The 7,149-nt window shown below is 47.8% G+C and overlaps 1 protein-coding gene and 1 long non-coding RNA gene across 6 annotated transcripts in view; one reads left to right on the top strand and one right to left on the bottom strand.

The window, feature by feature from the left end:
• PLEKHA1 (pleckstrin homology domain containing A1) overlaps nt 1-1,899 on the bottom strand; it is a 60,459-nt gene extending 58,560 nt beyond the window's left edge. For 3 of the 5 annotated variants that reach the window (XM_017508635.2, XM_017508636.2, XM_017508633.2), the window contains exon 1: nt 1,751-1,899. The gene's annotated coding sequence lies outside the window, so the exon portion shown is untranslated. Of the gene's footprint in view, nt 1-1,054; nt 1,142-1,627; nt 1,656-1,750 lie in introns of those variants that run through there. The other 2 variants (XM_037731402.1, XM_037731403.1) reach the window with 2 other exon arrangements.
• Nucleotides 1,467-6,422, top strand: LOC119468221. Its single transcript, XR_005196868.1, has 2 exons — nt 1,467-1,548; nt 6,250-6,422. It is a non-coding gene; the product is annotated as an uncharacterized LOC119468221 (long non-coding RNA).
• Nucleotides 6,423-7,149: the final 727 nt, after the last annotated feature.

Below are 7,149 nucleotides of genomic sequence, written 5' to 3'. Positions count from 1 at the left end.
TAGAGACGGGGTTTCACCATGTTGGCCAGGATGGTCTCGATCTCTTGACCTCGTGATCCACCCGCCTCGGCCTCCCAAAGTGCTGGGATTACAGGCTTGAGCCACCGCGCCCGGCTTATAATACATATATTTTCTTAATGTCACACAAGTTACCCACTGGTGGATAAATTCACAGCTATTTACCTTGATACAGGTATACGCTACAAGAGAAACCAGTGTAGGGTTAATGGCAATATAAAATAAATTAGCTACTTTATTAATTCAAATTCTGTCAAGCTTACATAATCTTGTTTAAATTTATCAGTACTCTAAAACGATTTTTTCAAAAAAAAATACTTAAACTAGCTCCACTGGAGGAAATATTTCTCTCGTCACAAGTGTGTCAACAAGAAAAATTAAGAGCGTGAAAAATAATAGACTTTTGGTCAGAATAAATCTTAAATTATTTTTAATATAACCGGTCTTCAAGTTCTTCAGATTGTGAAGAAAAACATAGTTTTACAAAACAATCATGTAACTCTTACCCAAACTTTGCTCTAAATGGTTTCAATGGCATCAAATTAACATAGAAAGTATGCTAGCTGAGTACTTGGGAAATAAAGCAGATTGATCAGGAGTTCTAAGATAAAGACAATGGTGTAAACTTCACAGTGCGGTATTTGTTCCAGTCATTAAACATACAGGAAATAAGATTTTCTATTTAGAAAACTAATTCACAAGGAGCAATGACTTCATTAAGACAAAGAAAATCTTATTAGAACAGCCAACAATCAATTGTAAAATAAGAAAACAAGTATCGAAGAATTGGAAGGTGGAACAGACTAGGAAAACGCATAAACTGCCTGGATTATGTGTTCCTTGAACCTCTTCTTGCACTGCCCCCAAAGACAGCGAAAGAGTTTCATTAGTTATACGCCCAGACCACGGTAGATGCTCTGCTCCGGGGCATAGCCAAAGGCAGTAAACACTGTAAGCAACAAGACCGCTTTCATTATGACAACACTTTCCCCTTTCCAGGAGGGTCAATAGAAAGCATCTGAAACAAACCACAAACCGCTCAGGACGGCCCCAAAGCTCTGCGGTTGGCAGCTGGCCTCGGCGTCGAAAGACCTGGGTCTGGTGGCCTCTCCGGTGCCACCTGCGTGACCTTGGGCAAGTCGCTTTCAACCCTGCCTCTGGCCACCTGCCCCGAAGGTGCGAAGGTAAATCGCTGACACCGCCCGACTTCAGGGCCCAAGGCGAGGCCGGCTTCGGCCTCAGCTAGTCCTGAAGCCAAAACGCACCAGGAAAGGATGCCCGGCGCCGCACGCCCGGCGGGCACAGCCCTGGAGAGAGCCGTTCCGACCGGCACCGCCGGGAATCCCCGGGCAGCTGCGCGCACCGCGCCCCTAGCGGGACTTCTCGGGGGGCGGAGACGCCGAGGAGCTCGATGGCCCCGCGGCCGCCGCCGGCCTCCCGCCCTCCCCGCCGAGGGCTGAGGTCGGGAAAACAATCGCGGACCCGCGGGAAGAAGACGCCGGCCCCTCCCGCCGCCCCGATCCCGGGCAGGTGAGCGGGCCAGGCGGCCTCCAGGTGCAGCGGCGCGCGGGGCGGAGGTGCGCGGAGGGGGCGCTGGCCCTGCACTCACCCGCGCCCCCGGCCCCTAAGCGGACGCCGCGCTTCGGAAGCCCCGCAGCCACTGCCGCCTCGCGCCCGGCCCCGGCCCCCACCCCCGCCCCAGCGCGGCCGCGTCGCTCACGCCAAACTTTACCGGGTCCTCGGCCCGGAGCACCCGCGCCGCCGCGGCCCCGGCTCCTACAGACGCTCGGCTGCCCGGAGCGGCGTCCACGACGGTCCGCCCGCGCACTGCGCACGCGTCTCCGCGCCGCCTCAGCCCCCAGACGGCGGCTGAGATTCCGGAGCCAGCGCTCCCAGATCGCAGAGACTACGAGTCCCGGCAGGCCCCGCGCGGGTCCGGGCGGCGTGGCGGGCCGGGTGTTGGGCGTCTTCCTAGTTCCAGGGGCGGAGGCCTTGGCGCGCCGGAGAGGGCTGCGCGAGGAGCTCTGGGCCGCCACGCCGCGGTGCTTCCTGGGAATCGTAGTTTTCGAGCACCACGGGGCTTGGCTCAGAGATGGAACTCCGGGTTCTCTGATGTCATCGCCTAGAACTGCGAGGCACAGGGATCTTTAAAAATAGGCTTCGTTAGTTTGCAGATAATTTGTTTGCAAGCTGTCCCATAATCGGTCCAAGTGGCACAAATTCACAGGCTGCGGTGTGACCTGGAGAAAAATGCTTTATAGCTCTGCGCGCCAATTTTTCGCTCTTAACCATTTCTCCCTCCCTGCAAATGTAGCTCCACCTCCTACTTACAGTCGTGTTAATAGTACATGAGGACAGGAGAACTTAAAGAAGGATTAGTCGAAATTCTTTTAGCAAGGGTGGAGCATAAATATGTATCGTGGTAAATATTCGTTAAATATTGAGTATTTCTCTAGCACTTACTGTGTTCCAACTACGTGATAAGCAACCAGGCATTCATCTGAGAGAGAGGCACTGTCGCTGCCCTCATGGAGCCTGCAGCCTGCAAGGGAGGAACTTCCGCAAACAAGCAAAAGCGTTACCGATTTTAATAGAATAGCCAGAATGAGAAAGTTCAAGAGACAGTAGCGGTGGGGGTGGGGGAGGCTCTTCAGAGAGGGTGACAAGGAAAGTTCTCTGAGGATGTGATATTTGAGCTGAAACCTGAAGAATGAGTAATATTCAGACATGCAAAGAACTGGGAAAGAATTATATGCCACGCCTTTCACAGTGCATGCCACTCTAGGCTCTTAACAAATATTTGTTCTTTTTGTGTGCTTCTTCCTTTCCTCTTAGGAACAGCACAACAGGTTGACAGCACAACCTTAGGTTGACAGCACAACCTTAGGTCACATCCTATCCCCTTCAACACCTTTAAAAAATATTTAGTAACGTCTCTCAGAATATCCTTCCTATGTGAAGATGTACATGAAACAAAACATGAAACAAATGTCCAGTGGTAAGACAAGCTGTACAGCTGCTAGGACAGACGACACAAGCCTGGTGACAGGCTGGAATCTGACTACTTAGTCATTTCTTTATTTGAGAACTGGGTTAGAAGCCTGGGCGCTCAGCCTGGCCTCCTGACTTGTTTTCTGTTCATGGGGCATCATGTAGGATTTTGAGTCTGACTCTATTAAAATCTTACAGGGAGCGTCGGGCGCGGTGGCTCAAGCCTGTAATCCCAGCACTTTGGGAGGCCAAGGCGGGTGCATCACGAGGTCAAGAGATCGAGACCATCCTGGTCAACATGGTGAAACCCCGTCTCTACTAAAAACACAAAACATTAGCTGAGCATGGTGGCGCGTGCCTGTAATCCCAGCTACTTGGGAGGTTGAGGCAGGAGAATTGCCTGAACCCAGGAGGTGGAGGTTGCGGTGAGCCGATATCGCGCCATTGCACTCCAGCCTGGGTAATAAGAGTGAAACTCCGTCTCAAAAAAAAAAAAAAAAATCTTACAGGGAGCTTACCTATTGTCTGAATCAGAGGTGCAGTGAAGAACGGTGTTAGATCTTCCTGTATAGACTTACCTATGTGACTATGCAGAGAGTGACACTTTGCCATTCTGACCCTCAGTGACCTCAACTGTAAATGAGTGTCATCCACCCTGCCTGCCCTACAGAATGTTCTCAGAGGCTGATAAATTGATGGAGGTGAAGACATCTTGCAAACTCAATAGAACGCTTTAGGACTGCCTCTTTCAGACTGAGCATTTTCAGTTTCATTTCATACAACGTGATTGTTCGATTATCTTTTGAGAAACCTCAGCTATGCAGCCTTTCTGACACCTCTCTTTTGGGGGCCTCATCTGTGTAATGGTTGAAAGGATTTGGCCTCACTATAGTTTATAAAGTAGCCAGAGCAGATTGTTTCCTTTGGTCCACATAGTGGGTTTTTGTTGATTTAACTGATTCAGTGTGTAGTTAACTTTTAAAAATAAAAATCCAGGTGTCACCTATCTTATCCCTCTAGGTATTAGAGTTTGCCCTCCCTGGCTAGCAGGTCTGGAAGGAGTCTCTAGCTTTTCAGCACTAGAATCCTAAGTGCTGGGATTACAGGTGAGAGCCTCTCACCCTCTGCAGGCTGGACCCACAGGGGATCTCTCTCCTAAATGTTGTTTGACACCATTGATGAGTGGCTTAAAATTGTTCCTTTGGCCAATGTGGTGGCTCTCACCTGTAATCCCAGCACTTAGGGAGGCCAAGATGGGTCAGGAGTTTGAGAACAGCCTGGCCAACAGGATGAAACCCCCTCTCTACTAAAGAAATACAAAAATTAGCCAGGCGTGATGGTGGGCACCTGTAGCCCCAGCTACTAAGGAGGCTGAGTCAGGAGAATTAATTGAACCCACACAATGGAAGTTGCAGTGAGCCCAGATTGTGCCACTGTGCTCCAGCCTAGGGGACAGAATGGGACTCAAGAAAAAAAAAAATTGTTCCTTTGTTCTTTTTGCATAACAAGCCCCCAGAATTGTTTGTCACTGAGAGCCATATTTACATACAATGAAGAAAGCCAGAAAAGTAACTCAGTTTGCCCAAGGACACACAAGATAATATTAGGACTGCTTTGAGGTTGCAAAATAACCAGAACTTGATAGCTCCTGATCAGCCAATAAATACAGAGACAAAAAAAAAAAAAAGCCCTCTGCTTTCCAGCCCTTTTTTTGGATGCAGAGGTTTATTACATAACTGTGCTTTCAGTGTTATTTAAAAAAAAAAAAAAAAGTGCGTGGGGAAACTAGTCTGGGAGCAAACCAAGAACACTCAGGACCCACTGAAGGCACTGAGGAATGCTGGAATATTCCATGGCTACTTTTCATCTGAAGAAAAAGGAATCTGAATTCAAGGATCTGCAGTTTAGCAGTTTACCTTTTTTTTTTTTTTTTTGAAGAGTCTTGATTTGTTGCCCAGGCTGGAGTGCAGTGGCACAATCCCAGCTCACTGCAACCTCTGCCTCCTGAATTCAAGTGATTCTCCTGCCGTAGCCTCCCAAGTAGCTGGGTTTACAGGTGCCTGCCACTATGCCAGACTAATTTTTACATTTTTAGTAGAGTCAGGGTTTCACCAGGTTGGCCAGGCTGGTCTCAAATTCCTGACCTCAAGTGATCCACCTGCCTCGGCCTCCCAAAGTTCTGGGATTACAGGTGTGAGCCACTGTGCCCGGCCTGCATTTTACCTTTAAAGTATCACTGTCATCATTATCATCATGCTTTCACGTGTGAAATATTTTGATGTTTCACTCAAAAATAGGTCTTGAGCCCCTTCTATTTGTTTAGTGCTGGGCTCTGGAGACTCCAGACAGATATCAGCCCCTTAGACAACACAAAGAGCAGTGTACAGAGGCACACAGAAGGTTCCTGAACGCTGGTCATTTCTTTAATATTTGATGCCTGCAGCATTTTCTGCATTAATTTTCCCCCCAGCAATGGTCGCTTTCCTACATATTCTGTATGTGCATTCTAGCTTTTCAACAGTAGAATCCTAGAAGATTCCAGATGGGAAATTTGAGACATGCTTGAACTTAAAAGATATTCCTTGTTTATTTGAAATTCAAAGTCAAATTCACATCTTTTATTTGATCTGAAAATGCTCGTCCTGAGAATAGAACACTGAGGCCAAGAGCCTCTCACCCTCTCCAGGCTGGACCCACAGGGGATCTCTTTCCTGAATGTTGTTTGACATCGTTGATGAGTGGCTTAAAATTGTTCCTTTGGCCAGTGTGGTGGCTCTCACCTGTAATCCCAGCACTTTGGGAGGCCAAGGTGGGTGGATCACTTGAGGTCAGGAGTTTGAGACCATCCTGGCCAACATGGTAAAACCCCTTCTCTACTAAAAAAAGATGCAAAAATTAGCCAGGCATGATGGTGGGCACCTGTAGTCCCAGCTACTCAGGAGGCTGAGGCAGGAGAATCAATTGAAACCACACGATGGAGGTTCCATGTATACATATATGGGATTACACACACACCCACACACATACACACACACATATATATATTTTTATATATATATATATATGTAACGATGGATGTTACATATATATGGGATTATATCTCTATATGTAATCCCATATATATAAATAATAATCCCATATATATTAAACTATATATATATATATATAGTTTGCACATCCCCTAAACTGTAACCTCCACATGGACAGGGATTTTATGTTTTTTTCCTGCTGCATCCTTAGTGCCTAGAACAGAAGTATGTGTAGAATGATGAATGACACATTCATCATCCCCCTTGATGGACAGAGCCAGCATCAGAAGCCAAGCAGAAGAAGTACCTCCAGAAGCAAACCTCTGTTCTACCCAGAAATCAGAACCAAGATAGAACAAAAATTAAACATGAACCAAACACTCTGAACCCCGCTTTGTTCTTCTTGTGTCCCCTCCAAAAACTGGGTAGCAGAGAGTTAAAAACGGCCCTTTCCTATTTTTCAGTGTAAAAATGGCACAAGAACTCCAGGCAGGGAGTCAGTGGGGTTGCCTCTGTGGGTAAAGAGTCAGAGCTGGCTCTCTGACCCTGCTACACAACTGGCAATGACCAAGTGAGGGGAAGTGTGATTCTCAGTCATCACCCCGATCAGGCAGAGATTAAGTGACCTGCTCACATTACCAATCAGGTGACTGGAGTCTCCTTCTGGAGATAATTCTTGCATCCCAGGGCCGGGGCACAATCCTCCTTTCAGGAAAGACTGTCCACATTTTATGCTTACCGAGGTGCAAGAGTAGGAGTTCTGAATAAGTCAGCAACCAGCCCAAATTCCAGGCCCTCAAAGGGAAAAACAACAACTGAGCATCCGAGGAGATGCTTGCCTCCAAGACTTGTAGAGGAGCAGAACTAGATCTTTCCTGCTGTAGGATTATCAGACAACAAGGGAGGGAGCTCAACACTAAACATCTGGGTGGGACAGGATATGAAATTGCTGAATGCCACTGGGGTTCTAAAAGTCCCAGCAACCCTATGATCTCTGGGGATCTGGTGAGGTTCCAGCTGCATCTACACCCTAGTTAGGTCATGCATTAATTACACTGACCACATGTGGCAGGCCTGGGATACTGGCAAGTCCTGAAAGTGCAGAGCATAG

Source organism: Cebus imitator, unplaced genomic scaffold (assembly GCF_001604975.1).
Source record: "Cebus imitator isolate Cc_AM_T3 unplaced genomic scaffold, Cebus_imitator-1.0 Scaffold396, whole genome shotgun sequence".
Taxonomy (NCBI): domain Eukaryota; kingdom Metazoa; phylum Chordata; class Mammalia; order Primates; family Cebidae; genus Cebus; species Cebus imitator.
This window is presented reverse-complemented; position numbering and strand designations above follow the sequence as displayed.